The sequence below is a fragment of the Brachyhypopomus gauderio genome, unplaced genomic scaffold, assembly GCF_052324685.1.
Source record: "Brachyhypopomus gauderio isolate BG-103 unplaced genomic scaffold, BGAUD_0.2 sc129, whole genome shotgun sequence".
Lineage (NCBI taxonomy): Eukaryota > Metazoa > Chordata > Actinopteri > Gymnotiformes > Hypopomidae > Brachyhypopomus > Brachyhypopomus gauderio.
This window is the reverse complement of record NW_027506950.1, coordinates 133,766-156,598: the sequence shown is the minus strand read 5'-3', so window position 1 is coordinate 156,598 and position 22,833 is coordinate 133,766.

The following is a 22,833-nucleotide window of genomic DNA, read 5'->3' as shown; positions in this document are numbered from 1 at the left end:
TTACAAAAGCAATTCTCTGAAGTGAACCACACACGAGCATGCTGGAGAAATGCATAGATTGACCCATACCTCTGAGCCCTGGATCAGAGATGCCAAGAACTCTTCAACGTTTTTGAAGGCGTCGCCTTCGTCCAGACGGTCGAACACCTTATTCATCATGTCTGTGTTGGTCAGTGCCCCGGAACTGAGAGTCAGTTCAGCTACCTCGGACGGAGTCAAGTGCCCCAGTGATTCAAACTGCAAAAGAATATCCAGAATGTTTTGTAAGCGTTTCTGCTGAACGCGTAATCCAAAAGAAATGAAATGACACTTCCATCTAGGCTTTTAATGTTCTTACGCCAGAAAAGTTAAATTTGAATGCAAGCAGATCTTCCAGAGTCACGTAGACAAAGTAGCTTGCAAAGTTGACCTGTGTCCAGGCAGTGGTGTCATTTTGAGTTGCACAAGGAGCACCTACAACAAAGAGGAAAAGCCACAAAACCTTCCTTAAAAAAACACTCAAAACAAAACAAGTGTGGAAAGAGCAAAAGACCTGATCAAGGAAACCTTTGTAAAGCCTTAAAAAATGAAGGGGGTCCATCAAGTCTTACCTGAAATGTCAACTTGCTGAGTGCTCTTCAGGTATGAAACCATAACTTGCGTGAAGTCTTTTTGTGTGATAACAGTAATTTCGTCAAAGACCATGTCCAGCCCTTCAACACTATTACAGCAAAATGCAAACCTTGTCAGCAAATTTTACAGTCATCCTGATGTTTACAAATTCAAAATAACAGCAATGGCCTAAAAGAGCTAGGATGTTGATTCCTTCCATAATAGTGGGACAAAACAAAACAAATAAAAAAAAACCAATAAAGGTTAGACTGCTGCAACAATAAAGATTGACACTCACATCACATGGTAGGCAGCGCAGTCGGCAAATGATGTTATTTTTGTAAGCATCTCTACGGTCAGACTTGGGAGAACAGGGACAAGTATCGACTCAAACCACAAAGTCCATTCAGACACGGAGAAGTGTCGGAAATGAACAATGATGATTTCAAATGTCCGAGTCATCATGATGTCCCTGACCACTGGATTGATCTGTAGAGTCTAGCAGAGGAGGGAGGAAAATTGCTCAAACACCGACTCTTTAAAAGGCGAACGTTTCTCATTAAATTGTTACAAAAGCAATTCTCTGAAATGAACCACACACGAGCATGCTGGAGAAATGCATAGATTGACCCATACCTCTGAGCCCTGGATCAGAGATGCCAAGAACTCTTCAACGTTTTTGAAGGCGTCGCCTTCGTCCAGACGGTCGAACACCTTATTCATCATGTCTGTGTTGGTCAGTGCCCCGGAACTGAGAGTCAGTTCAGCTACCTCGGACGGAGTCAAGTGCCCCAGTGATTCAAACTGCAAAAGAATATCCAGAATGTTTTGTAAGCGTTTCTGCTGAACGCGTAATCCAAAAGAAATGAAATGACACTTCCATCTAGGCTTTTAATGTTCTTACGCCAGAAAAGTTAAATTTGAATGCAAGCAGATCTTCCAGAGTCACGTAGACAAAGTAGCTTGCAAAGTTGACCTGTGTCCAGGCAGTGGTGTCATTTTGAGTTGCACAAGGAGCACCTACAACAAAGAGGAAAAGCCACAAAACCTTCCTTAAAAAAACACTCAAAACAAAACAAGTGTGGAAAGAGCAAAAGACCTGATCAAGGAAAACTTTGTAAAGCCTTAAAAAATGAATGGGGTCCATCAAGTCTTACCTGAAATGTCAACTTGCTGAGTGCTCTTCAGGTATGAAACCATAACTTGCGTGAAGTCTTTTTGTGTGATAACAGTAATTTCGTCAAAGACCATGTCCAGCCCTTCAACACTATTACAGCAAAATGCAAACCTTGTCAGCAAATTTTACAGTCATCCTGATGTTTACAAATTCAAAATAACAGCAATGGCCTAAAAGAGCTAGGATGTTGATTCCTTCCATAATAGTGGGACAAAACAAAACAAATAAAAAAAAACCAATAAAGGTTAGACTGCTGCAACAATAAAGATTGACACTCACATCACATGGTAGGCAGCGCAGTCGGCAAATGATGTTATTTTTGTAAGCATCTCTATGGTCAGACTTGGGAGAACAGGGACAAGTATCGACTCAAACCACAAAGTCCATTCAGACACGGAGAAGTGTCGGAAATGAACAATGATGATTTCAAATGTCCGAGTCATCATGATGTCCCTGACCACTGGATTGATCTGTAGAGTCTAGCAGAGGAGGGAGGAAAATTGCTCAAACACCGACTCTTTAAAAGGCGAACGTTTCTCATTAAATTGTTACAAAAGCAATTCTCTGAAATGAACCACACACGAGCATGCTGGAGAAATGCATAGATTGACCCATACCTCTGAGCCCTGGATCAGAGATGCCAAGAACTCTTCAACGTTTTTGAAGGCGTCGCCTTCGTCCAGACGGTCGAACACCTTATTCATCATGTCTGTGTTGGTCAGTGCCCCGGAACTGAGAGTCAGTTCAGCTACCTCGGACGGAGTCAAGTGCCCCAGTGATTCAAACTGCAAAAGAATATCCAGAATGTTTTGTAAGCGTTTCTGCTGAACGCGTAATCCAAAAGAAATGAAATGACACTTCCATCTAGGCTTTTAATGTTCTTACGCCAGAAAAGTTAAATTTGAATGCAAGCAGATCTTCCAGAGTCACGTAGACAAAGTAGCTTGCAAAGTTGACCTGTGTCCAGGCAGTGGTGTCATTTTGAGTTGCACAAGGAGCACCTACAACAAAGAGGAAAAGCCACAAAACCCTCCTTAAAAAAACACTCAAAACAAAACAAGTGTGGAAAGAGCAAAAGACCTGATCAAGGAAACCTTTGTAAAGCCTTAAAAAATGAATGGGGTCCATCAAGTCTTACCTGAAATGTCAACTTGCTGAGTGCTCTTCAGGTATGAAACCATAACTTGCGTGAAGTCTTTTTGTGTGATAACAGTAATTTCGTCAAAGACCATGTCCAGCCCTTCAACACTATTACAGCAAAATGCAAACCTTGTCAGCAAATTTTACAGTCATCCTGATGTTTACAAATTCAAAATAACAGCAATGGCCTAAAAGAGCTAGGATGTTGATTCCTTCCATAATAGTGGGACAAAACAAAACAAATAAAAAAAAACCAATAAAGGTTAGACTGCTGCAACAATAAAGATTGACACTCACATCACATGGTAGGCAGCGCAGTCGGCAAATGATGTTATTTTTGTAAGCATCTCTACGGTCAGACTTGGGAGAACAGGGACAAGTATCGACTCAAACCACAAAGTCCATTCAGACACGGAGAAGTGTCGGAAATGAACAATGATGATTTCAAATGTCCGAGTCATCATGATGTCCCTGACCACTGGATTGATCTGTAGAGTCTAGCAGAGGAGGGAGGAAAATTGCTCAAACACCGACTCTTTAAAAGGCGAACGTTTCTCATTAAATTGTTACAAAAGCAATTCTCTGAAATGAACCACACACGAGCATGCTGGAGAAATGCATAGATTGACCCATACCTCTGAGCCCTGGATCAGAGATGCCAAGAACTCTTCAACGTTTTTGAAGGCGTCGCCTTCGTCCAGACGGTCGAACACCTTATTCATCATGTCTGTGTTGGTCAGTGCCCCGGAAGTGAGAGTCAGTTCAGCTACCTCGGATGGAGTCAAGTGCCCCAGTGATTCAAACTGCAAAAGAATATCCAGAATGTTTTGTAAGCGTTTCTGCTGAACGCGTAATCCAAAAGAAATGAAATGACACTTCCATCTAGGCTTTTAATGTTCTTACGCCAGAAAAGTTAAATTTGAATGCAAGCAGATCTTCCAGAGTCACGTAGACAAAGTAGCTTGCAAAGTTGACCTGTGTCCAGGCAGTGGTGTCATTTTGAGTTGCACAAGGAGCACCTACAACAAAGAGGAAAAGCCACAAAACCCTCCTTAAAAAAACACTCAAAACAAAACAAGTGTGGAAAGAGCAAAAGACCTGATCAAGGAAACCTTTGTAAAGCCTTAAAAAATGAATGGGGTCCATCAAGTCTTACCTGAAATGTCAACTTGCTGAGTGCTCTTCAGGTATGAAACCATAACTTGCGTGAAGTCTTTTTGTGTGATAACAGTAATTTCGTCAAAGACCATGTCCAGCCCTTCAACACTATTACAGCAAAATGCAAACCTTGTCAGCAAATTTTACAGTCATCCTGATGTTTACAAATTCAAAATAACAGCAATGGCCTAAAAGAGCTAGGATGTTGATTCCTTCCATAATAGTGGGACAAAACAAAACAAATAAAAAAAAAACCAATAAAGGTTAGACTGCTGCAACAATAAAGATTGACACTCACATCACATGGTAGGCAGCGCAGTCGGCAAATGATGTTATTTTTGTAAGCATCTCTACGGTCAGACTTGGGAGGACAGGGACAAGTATCGACTCAAACCACAAAGTCCATTCAGACACGGAGAAGTGTCGGAAATGAACAATGATGATTTCAAATGTCCGAGTCATCATGATGTCCCTGACCACTGGATTGATCTGTAGAGTCTAGCAGAGGAGGGAGGAAAATTGCTCAAACACCGACTCTTTAAAAGGCAAACGTTTCTCATTAAATTGTTACAAAAGCAATTCTCTGAAATGAACCACACACGAGCATGCTGGAGAAATGCATAGATTGACCCATACCTCTGAGCCCTGGATCAGAGATGCCAAGAACTCTTCAACGTTCTTGAAGGCGTCGCCTTCGTCCAGACGGTCGAACACCTTATTCATCATGTCTGTGTTGGTCAGTGCCCCGGAACTGAGAGTCAGTTCAGCTACCTCGGACGGAGTCAAGTGCCCCAGTGATTCAAACTGCAAAAGAATATCCAGAATGTTTTGTAAGCGTTTCTGCTGAACGCGTAATCCAAAAGAAATGAAATGACACTTCCATCTAGGCTTTTAATGTTCTTACGCCAGAAAAGTTAAATTTGAATGCAAGCAGATCTTCCAGAGTCACGTAGACAAAGTAGCTTGCAAAGTTGACCTGTGTCCAGGCAGTGGTGTCATTTTGAGTTGCACAAGGAGCACCTACAACAAAGAGGAAAAGCCACAAAACCTTCCTTAAAAAAACACTCAAAACAAAACAAGTGTGGAAAGAGCAAAAGACCTGATCAAGGAAACCTTTGTAAAGCCTTAAAAAATGAATGGGGTCCATCAAGTCTTACCTGAAATGTCAACTTGCTGAGTGCTCTTCAGGTATGAAACCATAACTTGCGTGAAGTCTTTTTGTGTGATAACAGTAATTTCGTCAAAGACCATGTCCAGCCCTTCAACACTATTACAGCAAAATGCAAACCTTGTCAGCAAATTTTACAGTCATCCTGATGTTTACAAATTCAAAATAACAGCAATGGCCTAAAAGAGCTAGGATGTTGATTCCTTCCATAATAGTGGGACAAAACAAAACAAATAAAAAAAAAACCAATAAAGGTTAGACTGCTGCAACAATAAAGATTGACACTCACATCACATGGTAGGCAGCGCAGTCGGCAAATGATGTTATTTTTGTAAGCATCTCTACGGTCAGACTTGGGAGGACAGGGACAAGTATCGACTCAAACCACAAAGTCCATTCAGACACGGAGAAGTGTCGGAAATGAACAATGATGATTTCAAATGTCCGAGTCATCATGATGTCCCTGACCACTGGATTGATCTGTAGAGTCTAGCAGAGGAGGGAGGAAAATTGCTCAAACACCGACTCTTTAAAAGGCGAACGTTTCTCATTAAATTGTTACAAAAGCAATTCTCTGAAATGAACCACACACGAGCATGCTGGAGAAATGCATAGATTGACCCATACCTCTGAGCCCTGGATCAGAGATGCCAAGAACTCTTCAACGTTTTTGAAGGCGTCGCCTTCGTCCAGACGGTCGAACACCTTATTCATCATGTCTGTGTTGGTCAGTGCCCCGGAACTGAGAGTCAGTTCAGCTACCTCGGACGGAGTCAAGTGCCCCAGTGATTCAAACTGCAAAAGAATATCCAGAATGTTTTGTAAGCGTTTCTGCTGAACGCGTAATCCAAAAGAAATGAAATGACACTTCCATCTAGGCTTTTAATGTTCTTACGCCAGAAAAGTTAAATTTGAATGCAAGCAGATCTTCCAGAGTCACGTAGACAAAGTAGCTTGCAAAGTTGACCTGTGTCCAGGCAGTGGTGTCATTTTGAGTTGCACAAGGAGCACCTACAACAAAGAGGAAAAGCCACAAAACCTTCCTTAAAAAAACACTCAAAACAAAACAAGTGTGGAAAGAGCAAAAGACCTGATCAAGGAAAACTTTGTAAAGCCTTAAAAAATGAATGGGGTCCATCAAGTCTTACCTGAAATGTCAACTTGCTGAGTGCTCTTCAGGTATGAAACCATAACTTGCGTGAAGACTTTTTGTGTGATAACAGTAATTTCGTCAAAGACCATGTCCAGCCCTTCAACACTATTACAGCAAAATGCAAACCTTGTCAGCAAATTTTACAGTCATCCTGATGTTTACAAATTCAAAATAACAGCAATGGCCTAAAAAAGCTAGGATGTTGATTCCTTCCATAATAGTGGGACAAAACAAAACAAATAAAAAAAAACCAATAAAGGTTAGACTGCTGCAACAATAAAGATTGACACTCACATCACATGGTAGGCAGCGCAGTCAGCAAATGATGTTATTTTTGTAAGCATCTCTACGGTCAGACTTGGGAGGACAGGGACAAGTATCGACTCAAACCACAAAGTCCATTCAGACATGGAGAAGCGTCGGAAATGAACAATGATGATTTCAAATGTCCGAGTCATCATGATGTCCCTGACCACTGGATTGATCTGTAGAGTCTAGCAGAGGAGGGAGGAAAATTGCTCAAACACCGACTCTTTAAAAGGCGAACGTTTCTCATTAAATTGTTACAAAAGCAATTCTCTGAAATGAACCACACACGAGCATGCTGGAGAAATGCATAGATTGACCCATACCTCTGAGCCCTGGATCAGAGATGCCAAGAACTCTTCAACGTTCTTGAAGGCGTCGCCTTCGTCCAGACGGTCGAACACCTTATTCATCATGTCTGTGTTGGTCAGTGCCCCGGAACTGAGAGTCAGTTCAGCTACCTCGGACGGAGTCAAGTGCCCCAGTGATTCAAACTGCAAAAGAATATCCAGAATGTTTTGTAAGCGTTTCTGCTGAACGCGTAATCCAAAAGAAATGAAATGACACTTCCATCTAGGCTTTTAATGTTCTTACGCCAGAAAAGTTAAATTTGAATGCAAGCAGATCTTCCAGAGTCACGTAGACAAAGTAGCTTGCAAAGTTGACCTGTGTCCAGGCAGTGGTGTCATTTTGAGTTGCACAAGGAGCACCTACAACAAAGAGGAAAAGCCACAAAACCTTCCTTAAAAAAACACTCAAAACAAAACAAGTGTGGAAAGAGCAAAAGACCTGATCAAGGAAACCTTTGTAAAGCCTTAAAAAATGAATGGGGTCCATCAAGTCTTACCTGAAATGTCAACTTGCTGAGTGCTCTTCAGGTATGAAACCATAACTTGCGTGAAGTCTTTTTGTGTGATAACAGTAATTTCGTCAAAGACCATGTCCAGCCCTTCAACACTATTACAGCAAAATGCAAACCTTGTCAGCAAATTTTACAGTCATCCTGATGTTTACAAATTCAAAATAACAGCACCGGCCTAAAAGAGCTAGGATGTTGATTCCTTCCATAATAGTGGGACAAAACAAAACAAATAAAAAAAAAACCAATAAAGGTTAGACTGCTGCAACAATAAAGATTGACACTCACATCACATGGTAGGCAGCGCAGTCGGCAAATGATGTTATTTTTGTAAGCATCTCTACGGTCAGACTTGGGAGGACAGGGACAAGTATCGACTCAAACCACAAAGTCCATTCAGACATGGAGAAGCGTCGGAAATGAACAATGATGATTTCAAATGTCCGAGTCATCATGATGTCCCTGACCACTGGATTGATCTGTAGAGTCTAGCAGAGGAGGGAGGAAAATTGCTCAAACACCGACTCTTTAAAAGGCGAACGTTTCTCATTAAATTGTTACAAAAGCAATTCTCTGAAATGAACCACACACGAGCATGCTGGAGAAATGCATAGATTGACCCATACCTCTGAGCCCTGGATCAGAGATGCCAAGAACTCTTCAACGTTCTTGAAGGCGTCGCCTTCGTCCAGACGGTCGAACACCTTATTCATCATGTCTGTGTTGGTCAGTGCCCCGGAACTGAGAGTCAGTTCAGCTACCTCGGACGGAGTCAAGTGCCCCAGTGATTCAAACTGCAAAAGAATATCCAGAATGTTTTGTAAGCGTTTCTGCTGAACGCGTAATCCAAAAGAAATGAAATGACACTTCCATCTAGGCTTTTAATGTTCTTACGCCAGAAAAGTTAAATTTGAATGCAAGCAGATCTTCCAGAGTCACGTAGACAAAGTAGCTTGCAAAGTTGACCTGTGTCCAGGCAGTGGTGTCATTTTGAGTTGCACAAGGAGCACCTACAACAAAGAGGAAAAGCCACAAAACCTTCCTTAAAAAAACACTCAAAACAAAACAAGTGTGGAAAGAGCAAAAGACCTGATCAAGGAAACCTTTGTAAAGCCTTAAAAAATGAATGGGGTCCATCAAGTCTTACCTGAAATGTCAACTTGCTGAGTGCTCTTCAGGTATGAAACCATAACTTGCGTGAAGTCTTTTTGTGTGATAACAGTAATTTCGTCAAAGACCATGTCCAGCCCTTCAACACTATTACAGCAAAATGCAAACCTTGTCAGCAAATTTTACAGTCATCCTGATGTTTACAAATTCAAAATAACAGCAATGGCCTAAAAGAGCTAGGATGTTGATTCCTTCCATAATAGTGGGACAAAACAAAACAAATAAAAAAAAAACCAATAAAGGTTAGACTGCTGCAACAATAAAGATTGACACTCACATCACATGGTAGGCAGCGCAGTCGGCAAATGATGTTATTTTTGTAAGCATCTCTACGGTCAGACTTGGGAGGACAGGGACAAGTATCGACTCAAACCACAAAGTCCATTCAGACACGGAGAAGTGTCGGAAATGAACAATGATGATTTCAAATGTCCGAGTCATCATGATGTCCCTGACCACTGGATTGATCTGTAGAGTCTAGCAGAGGAGGGAGGAAAATTGCTCAAACACCGACTCTTTAAAAGGCAAACGTTTCTCATTAAATTGTTACAAAAGCAATTCTCTGAAATGAACCACACACGAGCATGCTGGAGAAATGCATAGATTGACCCATACCTCTGAGCCCTGGATAAGAGATGCCAAGAACTCTTCAACGTTCTTGAAGGCGTCGCCTTCGTCCAGACGGTCGAACACCTTATTCATCATGTCTGTGTTGGTCAGTGCCCCGGAACTGAGAGTCAGTTCAGCTACCTCGGACGGAGTCAAGTGCCCCAGTGATTCAAACTGCAAAAGAATATCCAGAATGTTTTGTAAGCGTTTCTGCTGAACGCGTAATCCAAAAGAAATGAAATGACACTTCCATCTAGGCTTTTAATGTTCTTACGCCAGAAAAGTTCAATTTGAATGCAAGCAGATCTTCCAGAGTCACGTAGACAAAGTAGCTTGCAAAGTTGACCTGTGTCCAGGCAGTGGTGTCATTTTGAGTTGCACAAGGAGCACCTACAACAAAGAGGAAAAGCCACAAAACCTTCCTTAAAAAACACTCAAAACAGAACAAGTGTGGAAAAAGCAAAAGACCTGATCAAGGAAACCTTTGTAAAGCCTTAAAAAATGAATGGGGTCCATCAAGTCTTACCTGAAATGTCAACTTGCTGAGTGCTCTTCAGGTATGAAACCATAACTTGCGTGAAGTCTTTTTGTGTGATAACAGTAATTTCGTCAAAGACCATGTCCAGCCCTTCAACACTATTACAGCAAAATGCAAACCTTGTCAGCAAATTTTACAGTCATCCTGATGTTTAAAAATTCAAAATAACAGCAATGGCCTAAAAGAGCTAGGATGTTGATTCCTTCCATAATAGTGGAACAAAACAAAACAAATAAAAAAAAACCAATAAAGGTTAGACTGCTGCAACAATAAAGATTGACACTCACATCACATGGTAGGCAGCGCAGTCGGCAAATGATGTTATTTTTGTAAGCATCTCTACGGTCAGACTTGGGAGGACAGGGACAAGTATCGACTCAAACCACAAAGTCCATTCAGACACGGAGAAGTGTCGGAAATGAACAATGATGATTTCAAATGTCCGAGTCATCATGATGTCCCTGACCACTGGATTGATCTGTAGAGTCTAGCAGAGGAGGGAGGAAAATTGCTCAAACACCGACTCTTTAAAAGGCAAACGTTTCTCATTAAATTGTTACAAAAGCAATTCTCTGAAGTGAACCACACACGAGCATGCTGGAGAAATGCATAGATTGACCCATACCTCTGAGCCCTGGATCAGAGATGCCAAGAACTCTTCAACGTTTTTGAAGGCGTCGCCTTCGTCCAGACGGTCGAACACCTTATTCATCATGTCTGTGTTGGTCAGTGCCCCGGAACTGAGAGTCAGTTCAGCTACCTCGGACGGAGTCAAGTGCCCCAGTGATTCAAACTGCAAAAGAATATCCAGAATGTTTTGTAAGCGTTTCTGCTGAACGCGTAATCCAAAAGAAATGAAATGACACTTCCATCTAGGCTTTTAATGTTCTTACGCCAGAAAAGTTAAATTTGAATGCAAGCAGATCTTCCAGAGTCACGTAGACAAAGTAGCTTGCAAAGTTGACCTGTGTCCAGGCAGTGGTGTCATTTTGAGTTGCACAAGGAGCACCTACAACAAAGAGGAAAAGCCACAAAACCTTCCTTAAAAAAACACTCAAAACAAAACAAGTGTGGAAAGAGCAAAAGACCTGATCAAGGAAACCTTTGTAAAGCCTTAAAAAATGAAGGGGGTCCATCAAGTCTTACCTGAAATGTCAACTTGCTGAGTGCTCTTCAGGTATGAAACCATAACTTGCGTGAAGTCTTTTTGTGTGATAACAGTAATTTCGTCAAAGACCATGTCCAGCCCTTCAACACTATTACAGCAAAATGCAAACCTTGTCAGCAAATTTTACAGTCATCCTGATGTTTACAAATTCAAAATAACAGCAATGGCCTAAAAGAGCTAGGATGTTGATTCCTTCCATAATAGTGGGACAAAACAAAACAAATAAAAAAAAACCAATAAAGGTTAGACTGCTGCAACAATAAAGATTGACACTCACATCACATGGTAGGCAGCGCAGTCGGCAAATGATGTTATTTTTGTAAGCATCTCTACGGTCAGACTTGGGAGAACAGGGACAAGTATCGACTCAAACCACAAAGTCCATTCAGACACGGAGAAGTGTCGGAAATGAACAATGATGATTTCAAATGTCCGAGTCATCATGATGTCCCTGACCACTGGATTGATCTGTAGAGTCTAGCAGAGGAGGGAGGAAAATTGCTCAAACACCGACTCTTTAAAAGGCGAACGTTTCTCATTAAATTGTTACAAAAGCAATTCTCTGAAATGAACCACACACGAGCATGCTGGAGAAATGCATAGATTGACCCATACCTCTGAGCCCTGGATCAGAGATGCCAAGAACTCTTCAACGTTTTTGAAGGCGTCGCCTTCGTCCAGACGGTCGAACACCTTATTCATCATGTCTGTGTTGGTCAGTGCCCCGGAACTGAGAGTCAGTTCAGCTACCTCGGACGGAGTCAAGTGCCCCAGTGATTCAAACTGCAAAAGAATATCCAGAATGTTTTGTAAGCGTTTCTGCTGAACGCGTAATCCAAAAGAAATGAAATGACACTTCCATCTAGGCTTTTAATGTTCTTACGCCAGAAAAGTTAAATTTGAATGCAAGCAGATCTTCCAGAGTCACGTAGACAAAGTAGCTTGCAAAGTTGACCTGTGTCCAGGCAGTGGTGTCATTTTGAGTTGCACAAGGAGCACCTACAACAAAGAGGAAAAGCCACAAAACCTTCCTTAAAAAAACACTCAAAACAAAACAAGTGTGGAAAGAGCAAAAGACCTGATCAAGGAAAACTTTGTAAAGCCTTAAAAAATGAATGGGGTCCATCAAGTCTTACCTGAAATGTCAACTTGCTGAGTGCTCTTCAGGTATGAAACCATAACTTGCGTGAAGTCTTTTTGTGTGATAACAGTAATTTCGTCAAAGACCATGTCCAGCCCTTCAACACTATTACAGCAAAATGCAAACCTTGTCAGCAAATTTTACAGTCATCCTGATGTTTACAAATTCAAAATAACAGCAATGGCCTAAAAGAGCTAGGATGTTGATTCCTTCCATAATAGTGGGACAAAACAAAACAAATAAAAAAAAACCAATAAAGGTTAGACTGCTGCAACAATAAAGATTGACACTCACATCACATGGTAGGCAGCGCAGTCGGCAAATGATGTTATTTTTGTAAGCATCTCTATGGTCAGACTTGGGAGAACAGGGACAAGTATCGACTCAAACCACAAAGTCCATTCAGACACGGAGAAGTGTCGGAAATGAACAATGATGATTTCAAATGTCCGAGTCATCATGATGTCCCTGACCACTGGATTGATCTGTAGAGTCTAGCAGAGGAGGGAGGAAAATTGCTCAAACACCGACTCTTTAAAAGGCGAACGTTTCTCATTAAATTGTTACAAAAGCAATTCTCTGAAATGAACCACACACGAGCATGCTGGAGAAATGCATAGATTGACCCATACCTCTGAGCCCTGGATCAGAGATGCCAAGAACTCTTCAACGTTTTTGAAGGCGTCGCCTTCGTCCAGACGGTCGAACACCTTATTCATCATGTCTGTGTTGGTCAGTGCCCCGGAACTGAGAGTCAGTTCAGCTACCTCGGACGGAGTCAAGTGCCCCAGTGATTCAAACTGCAAAAGAATATCCAGAATGTTTTGTAAGCGTTTCTGCTGAACGCGTAATCCAAAAGAAATGAAATGACACTTCCATCTAGGCTTTTAATGTTCTTACGCCAGAAAAGTTAAATTTGAATGCAAGCAGATCTTCCAGAGTCACGTAGACAAAGTAGCTTGCAAAGTTGACCTGTGTCCAGGCAGTGGTGTCATTTTGAGTTGCACAAGGAGCACCTACAACAAAGAGGAAAAGCCACAAAACCCTCCTTAAAAAAACACTCAAAACAAAACAAGTGTGGAAAGAGCAAAAGACCTGATCAAGGAAACCTTTGTAAAGCCTTAAAAAATGAATGGGGTCCATCAAGTCTTACCTGAAATGTCAACTTGCTGAGTGCTCTTCAGGTATGAAACCATAACTTGCGTGAAGTCTTTTTGTGTGATAACAGTAATTTCGTCAAAGACCATGTCCAGCCCTTCAACACTATTACAGCAAAATGCAAACCTTGTCAGCAAATTTTACAGTCATCCTGATGTTTACAAATTCAAAATAACAGCAATGGCCTAAAAGAGCTAGGATGTTGATTCCTTCCATAATAGTGGGACAAAACAAAACAAATAAAAAAAAACCAATAAAGGTTAGACTGCTGCAACAATAAAGATTGACACTCACATCACATGGTAGGCAGCGCAGTCGGCAAATGATGTTATTTTTGTAAGCATCTCTACGGTCAGACTTGGGAGAACAGGGACAAGTATCGACTCAAACCACAAAGTCCATTCAGACACGGAGAAGTGTCGGAAATGAACAATGATGATTTCAAATGTCCGAGTCATCATGATGTCCCTGACCACTGGATTGATCTGTAGAGTCTAGCAGAGGAGGGAGGAAAATTGCTCAAACACCGACTCTTTAAAAGGCGAACGTTTCTCATTAAATTGTTACAAAAGCAATTCTCTGAAATGAACCACACACGAGCATGCTGGAGAAATGCATAGATTGACCCATACCTCTGAGCCCTGGATCAGAGATGCCAAGAACTCTTCAACGTTTTTGAAGGCGTCGCCTTCGTCCAGACGGTCGAACACCTTATTCATCATGTCTGTGTTGGTCAGTGCCCCGGAAGTGAGAGTCAGTTCAGCTACCTCGGATGGAGTCAAGTGCCCCAGTGATTCAAACTGCAAAAGAATATCCAGAATGTTTTGTAAGCGTTTCTGCTGAACGCGTAATCCAAAAGAAATGAAATGACACTTCCATCTAGGCTTTTAATGTTCTTACGCCAGAAAAGTTAAATTTGAATGCAAGCAGATCTTCCAGAGTCACGTAGACAAAGTAGCTTGCAAAGTTGACCTGTGTCCAGGCAGTGGTGTCATTTTGAGTTGCACAAGGAGCACCTACAACAAAGAGGAAAAGCCACAAAACCCTCCTTAAAAAAACACTCAAAACAAAACAAGTGTGGAAAGAGCAAAAGACCTGATCAAGGAAACCTTTGTAAAGCCTTAAAAAATGAATGGGGTCCATCAAGTCTTACCTGAAATGTCAACTTGCTGAGTGCTCTTCAGGTATGAAACCATAACTTGCGTGAAGTCTTTTTGTGTGATAACAGTAATTTCGTCAAAGACCATGTCCAGCCCTTCAACACTATTACAGCAAAATGCAAACCTTGTCAGCAAATTTTACAGTCATCCTGATGTTTACAAATTCAAAATAACAGCAATGGCCTAAAAGAGCTAGGATGTTGATTCCTTCCATAATAGTGGGACAAAACAAAACAAATAAAAAAAAAACCAATAAAGGTTAGACTGCTGCAACAATAAAGATTGACACTCACATCACATGGTAGGCAGCGCAGTCGGCAAATGATGTTATTTTTGTAAGCATCTCTACGGTCAGACTTGGGAGGACAGGGACAAGTATCGACTCAAACCACAAAGTCCATTCAGACACGGAGAAGTGTCGGAAATGAACAATGATGATTTCAAATGTCCGAGTCATCATGATGTCCCTGACCACTGGATTGATCTGTAGAGTCTAGCAGAGGAGGGAGGAAAATTGCTCAAACACCGACTCTTTAAAAGGCAAACGTTTCTCATTAAATTGTTACAAAAGCAATTCTCTGAAATGAACCACACACGAGCATGCTGGAGAAATGCATAGATTGACCCATACCTCTGAGCCCTGGATCAGAGATGCCAAGAACTCTTCAACGTTCTTGAAGGCGTCGCCTTCGTCCAGACGGTCGAACACCTTATTCATCATGTCTGTGTTGGTCAGTGCCCCGGAACTGAGAGTCAGTTCAGCTACCTCGGACGGAGTCAAGTGCCCCAGTGATTCAAACTGCAAAAGAATATCCAGAATGTTTTGTAAGCGTTTCTGCTGAACGCGTAATCCAAAAGAAATGAAATGACACTTCCATCTAGGCTTTTAATGTTCTTACGCCAGAAAAGTTAAATTTGAATGCAAGCAGATCTTCCAGAGTCACGTAGACAAAGTAGCTTGCAAAGTTGACCTGTGTCCAGGCAGTGGTGTCATTTTGAGTTGCACAAGGAGCACCTACAACAAAGAGGAAAAGCCACAAAACCTTCCTTAAAAAAACACTCAAAACAAAACAAGTGTGGAAAGAGCAAAAGACCTGATCAAGGAAACCTTTGTAAAGCCTTAAAAAATGAATGGGGTCCATCAAGTCTTACCTGAAATGTCAACTTGCTGAGTGCTCTTCAGGTATGAAACCATAACTTGCGTGAAGTCTTTTTGTGTGATAACAGTAATTTCGTCAAAGACCATGTCCAGCCCTTCAACACTATTACAGCAAAATGCAAACCTTGTCAGCAAATTTTACAGTCATCCTGATGTTTACAAATTCAAAATAACAGCAATGGCCTAAAAAAGCTAGGATGTTGATTCCTTCCATAATAGTGGGACAAAACAAAACAAATAAAAAAAAACCAATAAAGGTTAGACTGCTGCAACAATAAAGATTGACACTCACATCACATGGTAGGCAGCGCAGTCAGCAAATGATGTTATTTTTGTAAGCATCTCTACGGTCAGACTTGGGAGGACAGGGACAAGTATCGACTCAAACCACAAAGTCCATTCAGACATGGAGAAGCGTCGGAAATGAACAATGATGATTTCAAATGTCCGAGTCATCATGATGTCCCTGACCACTGGATTGATCTGTAGAGTCTAGCAGAGGAGGGAGGAAAATTGCTCAAACACCGACTCTTTAAAAGGCGAACGTTTCTCATTAAATTGTTACAAAAGCAATTCTCTGAAATGAACCACACACGAGCATGCTGGAGAAATGCATAGATTGACCCATACCTCTGAGCCCTGGATCAGAGATGCCAAGAACTCTTCAACGTTCTTGAAGGCGTCGCCTTCGTCCAGACGGTCGAACACCTTATTCATCATGTCTGTGTTGGTCAGTGCCCCGGAACTGAGAGTCAGTTCAGCTACCTCGGACGGAGTCAAGTGCCCCAGTGATTCAAACTGCAAAAGAATATCCAGAATGTTTTGTAAGCGTTTCTGCTGAACGCGTAATCCAAAAGAAATGAAATGACACTTCCATCTAGGCTTTTAATGTTCTTACGCCAGAAAAGTTAAATTTGAATGCAAGCAGATCTTCCAGAGTCACGTAGACAAAGTAGCTTGCAAAGTTGACCTGTGTCCAGGCAGTGGTGTCATTTTGAGTTGCACAAGGAGCACCTACAACAAAGAGGAAAAGCCACAAAACCTTCCTTAAAAAAACACTCAAAACAAAACAAGTGTGGAAAGAGCAAAAGACCTGATCAAGGAAACCTTTGTAAAGCCTTAAAAAATGAATGGGGTCCATCAAGTCTTACCTGAAATGTCAACTTGCTGAGTGCTCTTCAGGTATGAAACCATAACTTGCGTGAAGTCTTTTTGTGTGATAACAGTAATTTCGTCAAAGACCATGTCCAGCCCTTCAACACTATTACAGCAAAATGCAAACCTTGTCAGCAAATTTTACAGTCATCCTGATGTTTACAAATTCAAAATAACAGCACCGGCCTAAAAGAGCTAGGATGTTGATTCCTTCCATAATAGTGGGACAAAACAAAACAAATAAAAAAAAAACCAATAAAGGTTAGACTGCTGCAACAATAAAGATTGACACTCACATCACATGGTAGGCAGCGCAGTCGGCAAATGATGTTATTTTTGTAAGCATCTCTACGGTCAGACTTGGGAGGACAGGGACAAGTATCGACTCAAACCACAAAGTCCATTCAGACATGGAGAAGCGTCGGAAATGAACAATGATGATTTCAAATGTCCGAGTCATCATGATGTCCCTGACCACTGGATTGATCTGTAGAGTCTAGCAGAGGAGGGAGGAAAATTGCTCAAACACCGACTCTTTAAAAGGCGAACGTTTCTCATTAAATTGTTACAAAAGCAATTCTCTGAAATGAACCACACACGAGCATGCTGGAGAAATGCATAGATTGACCCATACCTCTGAGCCCTGGATCAGAGATGCCAAGAACTCTTCAACGTTCTTGAAGGCGTCGCCTTCGTCCAGACGGTCGAACACCTTATTCATCATGTCTGTGTTGGTCAGTGCCCCGGAACTGAGAGTCAGTTCAGCTACCTCGGACGGAGTCAAGTGCCCCAGTGATTCAAACTGCAAAAGAATATCCAGAATGTTTTGTAAGCGTTTCTGCTGAACGCGTAATCCAAAAGAAATGAAATGACACTTCCATCTAGGCTTTTAATGTTCTTACGCCAGAAAAGTTAAATTTGAATGCAAGCAGATCTTCCAGAGTCACGTAGACAAAGTAGCTTGCAAAGTTGACCTGTGTCCAGGCAGTGGTGTCATTTTGAGTTGCACAAGGAGCACCTACAACAAAGAGGAAAAGCCACAAAACCTTCCTTAAAAAAACACTCAAAACAAAACAAGTGTGGAAAGAGCAAAAGACCTGATCAAGGAAACCTTTGTAAAGCCTTAAAAAATGAATGGGGTCCATCAAGTCTTACCTGAAATGTCAACTTGCTGAGTGCTCTTCAGGTATGAAACCATAACTTGCGTGAAGTCTTTTTGTGTGATAACAGTAATTTCGTCAAAGACCATGTCCAGCCCTTCAACACTATTACAGCAAAATGCAAACCTTGTCAGCAAATTTTACAGTCATCCTGATGTTTACAAATTCAAAATAACAGCAATGGCCTAAAAGAGCTAGGATGTTGATTCCTTCCATAATAGTGGGACAAAACAAAACAAATAAAAAAAAAACCAATAAAGGTTAGACTGCTGCAACAATAAAGATTGACACTCACATCACATGGTAGGCAGCGCAGTCGGCAAATGATGTTATTTTTGTAAGCATCTCTACGGTCAGACTTGGGAGGACAGGGACAAGTATCGACTCAAACCACAAAGTCCATTCAGACACGGAGAAGTGTCGGAAATGAACAATGATGATTTCAAATGTCCGAGTCATCATGATGTCCCTGACCACTGGATTGATCTGTAGAGTCTAGCAGAGGAGGGAGGAAAATTGCTCAAACACCGACTCTTTAAAAGGCAAACGTTTCTCATTAAATTGTTACAAAAGCAATTCTCTGAAATGAACCACACACGAGCATGCTGGAGAAATGCATAGATTGACCCATACCTCTGAGCCCTGGATAAGAGATGCCAAGAACTCTTCAACGTTCTTGAAGGCGTCGCCTTCGTCCAGACGGTCGAACACCTTATTCATCATGTCTGTGTTGGTCAGTGCCCCGGAACTGAGAGTCAGTTCAGCTACCTCGGACGGAGTCAAGTGCCCCAGTGATTCAAACTGCAAAAGAATATCCAGAATGTTTTGTAAGCGTTTCTGCTGAACGCGTAATCCAAAAGAAATGAAATGACACTTCCATCTAGGCTTTTAATGTTCTTACGCCAGAAAAGTTCAATTTGAATGCAAGCAGATCTTCCAGAGTCACGTAGACAAAGTAGCTTGCAAAGTTGACCTGTGTCCAGGCAGTGGTGTCATTTTGAGTTGCACAAGGAGCACCTACAACAAAGAGGAAAAGCCACAAAACCTTCCTTAAAAAAACACTCAAAACAGAACAAGTGTGGAAAAAGCAAAAGACCTGATCAAGGAAACCTTTGTAAAGCCTTAAAAAATGAATGGGGTCCATCAAGTCTTACCTGAAATGTCAACTTGCTGAGTGCTCTTCAGGTATGAAACCATAACTTGCGTGAAGTCTTTTTGTGTGATAACAGTAATTTCGTCAAAGACCATGTCCAGCCCTTCAACACTATTACAGCAAAATGCAAACCTTGTCAGCAAATTTTACAGTCATCCTGATGTTTACAAATTCAAAATAACAGCAATGGCCTAAAAGAGCTAGGATGTTGATTCCTTCCATAATAGTGGGACAAAACAAAACAAATAAATAAAAAAAACCAATAAAGGTTAGACTGCTGCAACAATAAAGATTGACACTCACATCACATGGTAGGCAGCGCAGTCGGCAAATGATGTTATTTTTGTAAGCATCTCTACGGTCAGACTTGGGAGGACAGGGACAAGTATCGACTCAAACCACAAAGTCCATTCAGACACGGAGAAGTGTCGGAAATGAACAATGATGATTTCAAATGTCCGAGTCATCATGATGTCCCTGACCACTGGATTGATCTGTAGAGTCTACCAGAGGAGGGAGGAAAATTGCTCAAACACCGACTCTTTAAAAGGCGAACGTTTCTCATTAAATTGTTACAAAAGCAATTCTCTGAAATGAACCACACACAAGCATGCTGGAGAAATGCATAGATTGACCCATACCTCTGAGCCCTGGATCAGAGATGCCAAGAACTCTTCAACGTTTTTGAAGGCGTCGCCTTCGTCCAGACGGTCGAACACCTTATTCATCATGTCTGTGTTGGTCAGTGCCCCGGAACTGAGAGTCAGTTCAGCTACCTCGGACGGAGTCAAGTGACCCAGTGATTCAAACTGCAAAAGAATATCCAGAATGTTTTATAAGCCGTTTCTGCTGAACGCGTAATCCAAAAGAAATGAAATGACACTTCCATCTAGGCTTTTAATGTTCTTACGCCAGAAAAGTTAAATTTGAATGCCAGCAGATCTTCCAGAGTCACGTAGACAAAGTAGCTTGCAAAGTTGACCTGTGTCCAGGCAGTGGTGTCATTTTGAGTTGCACAAGGAGCACCTACAACAAAGAGGAAAAGCCACAAAACCTTCCTTAAAAAACACTCAAAACAAAACAAGTGTGGAAAGAGCAAAAGACCTGATCAAGGAAACCTTTGTAAAGCCTTAAAAAATGAATGGGGTCCATCAAGTCTTACCTGAAATGTCAACTTGCTGAGTGCTCTTCAGGTATGAAACCATAACTTGCGTGAAGTCTTTTTGTGTGATAACAGTAATTTCGTCAAAGACCATGTCCAGCCCTTCAACACTATTACAGCAAAATGCAAACCTTGTCAGCAAATTTTAGTCATCCTGATGTTTACAAATTCAAAATAACAGCAATGGCCTAAAAGAGCTAGGATGTTGATTCCTTCCATAATAGTGGGACAAAACAAAACAAAAAAAAAAAACCAATAAAGGTTAGACTGCTGCAACAATAAAGATTGACACTCACATCACATGGTAGGCAGCGCAGTCGGCAAATGATGTTATTTTTGTAAGCATCTCTACGGTCAGACTTGGGAGGACAGGGACAAGTATCGACTCAAACCACAAAGTCCATTCAGACATGGAGAAGTGTCGGAAATGAACAATGATGATTTCAAATGTCCGAGTCATCATGATGTCCCTGACCACTGGATTGATCTGTAGAGTCTGCCAGAGGAGGGAGGAAAATTGCTCAAACACCGACTCTTTAAAAGGCGAACGTTTCTAATTAAATTGTTACAAAAGCAATTCTCTGAAATGAACTACACACGAGCATGCTGGTGAAATGCATAGATTGACCCATACCTCTGAGCCCTGGATCAGAGATGCCAAGAACTCTTCAACGTTCTTGAAGGAGTCACCTTCGTCCAGACGGTCAAACACCTTATTCATCATGTCTGTGTTGGTAAGCGCTAAATGTTTTATCAGTTGTGCTACTTCGGTTGCAGTCCACATGTCCAGAAAGGGAAACTGTTGTGAATTTAAAATTATTAAAACATGTTCATATTGATGTTAAATCATTGAAATGCTTTGTTCATACTGCTTTTAAATAATTGAAACTGTTCATACCTCTTAAGTTTTCATTAGTTTCATGAGGATCACTTGTCATTAACTTCTAGTTGATACTGGTCTTGTAATTCTAATTCAGATTCTTCTAATTCAAGTAATTTCAGGATTTCCACTTACCCCTGTCCCATTTCTGAAAAAAATTCCCATGTTCTCCTGTTGCCATTCCGTAAAATCATTAATATTTGAAACACATCCTGGATCTGTTAATCAAACAAACAACCATCTATATGTATTTTGCTCTGTCCTCTCTTTCCAAATCGTTAACTGTATATTTTGAATTGACATTTGTACCTGATATGTCTGTTCTAGTTAGGTAAGTGTAGATGAAGTGGGTGTAGATCATTTTCTTTTTGTCTTCTGTAATGTGATCTTCCTGTGTAGTTAGAAGCCTGACACTGCCATTGAAATCAGAGAAGAATACTGAATCATAACAGGTCTCAGGACTGTAGTGTTAGTGGTTCTCATCACTATTGAAATTCAGATCACAACAATTGTCTTATTAACCATGACAATTCAATCTGACCCAAAAAACAAAAAAATCTGTCAAAAAAAAACACATATCCATAGGATGAACCTTGGAGAGCCTTCTTTTAGTATATATATATATATATATATATATATATATATATATACACACTATATACAAACACATACACACACACACATATATACATACATATATACATACATATATATATATGTGTGTGTGTATTCTTGTTGCTAACAGAGGTCCAGTGATCCCCAGTCAGAGACACATTTGTGGCGCTCTTCATAATAACCTGTTTTACTTCCCTTTCCTCATCATACAGCTGCTGGATTTTCTTCGACATTGTCTTTCTGGACGGTAGTTCGTAACTTGCATCAGTTGACGCAATGTGCAGCGCTTCTTGTAAGCCTTTATCTTCGACCACAGAGAGCGAACAATGTATATGTCGAATGTCATGTATAAATGCGTGCGGAGTCATGTGCTACGGCCACTCGCAAAAGTTTAATTCAGTCTTAATGGTCCAATGGAAGTACTCCTGTGATAAGCGAACTCCTTCCTACATAAAGTGTAAATAACACTATTTTTGTTTGTACTTCCATCTGGAAGTTTCTTAAATTTAAATTTCCTATCCACCAGCGTAGCCTCTTCAGTCATCTCCATCATGATCTTATTGTGCGTCCATATAATCTGTATGTCTGGAACTCGTGCACTGAGAAATATTCCACGGTGCAAAAGTGTCTCATGCGTTAAATGCGTTAAAATGCGTTAATTTTTCTGTAATTAATTAATCGAAATTAACGCGTTAAAGTCCCACCACTAATATACACACACACATACACTATATTGCCAAAAGTAATTGCTCACCCATCTAAATTATTAGAATCAGGTGGCCACAGATATATAAAATTAAGCACCTAGGCATACAGGTGCTTAATTACAAGCATTTGTGAAAGAATGGGTCGCTCTCAGGAGCTCAGTGTGGAACTGTGATAGGTGTGACAGGATGAAACCTGTGCAACAAATCCAATTATGACATTTCCTCGCTTCTAAACAGTCAACTGTCAGCTGTAGGATGGATGGATGGATGGATGGATGGATGGATGGATGGATGGATGGATGGATGGATGGATGGATGGATGGATGGATGGATGGATGGATGGATG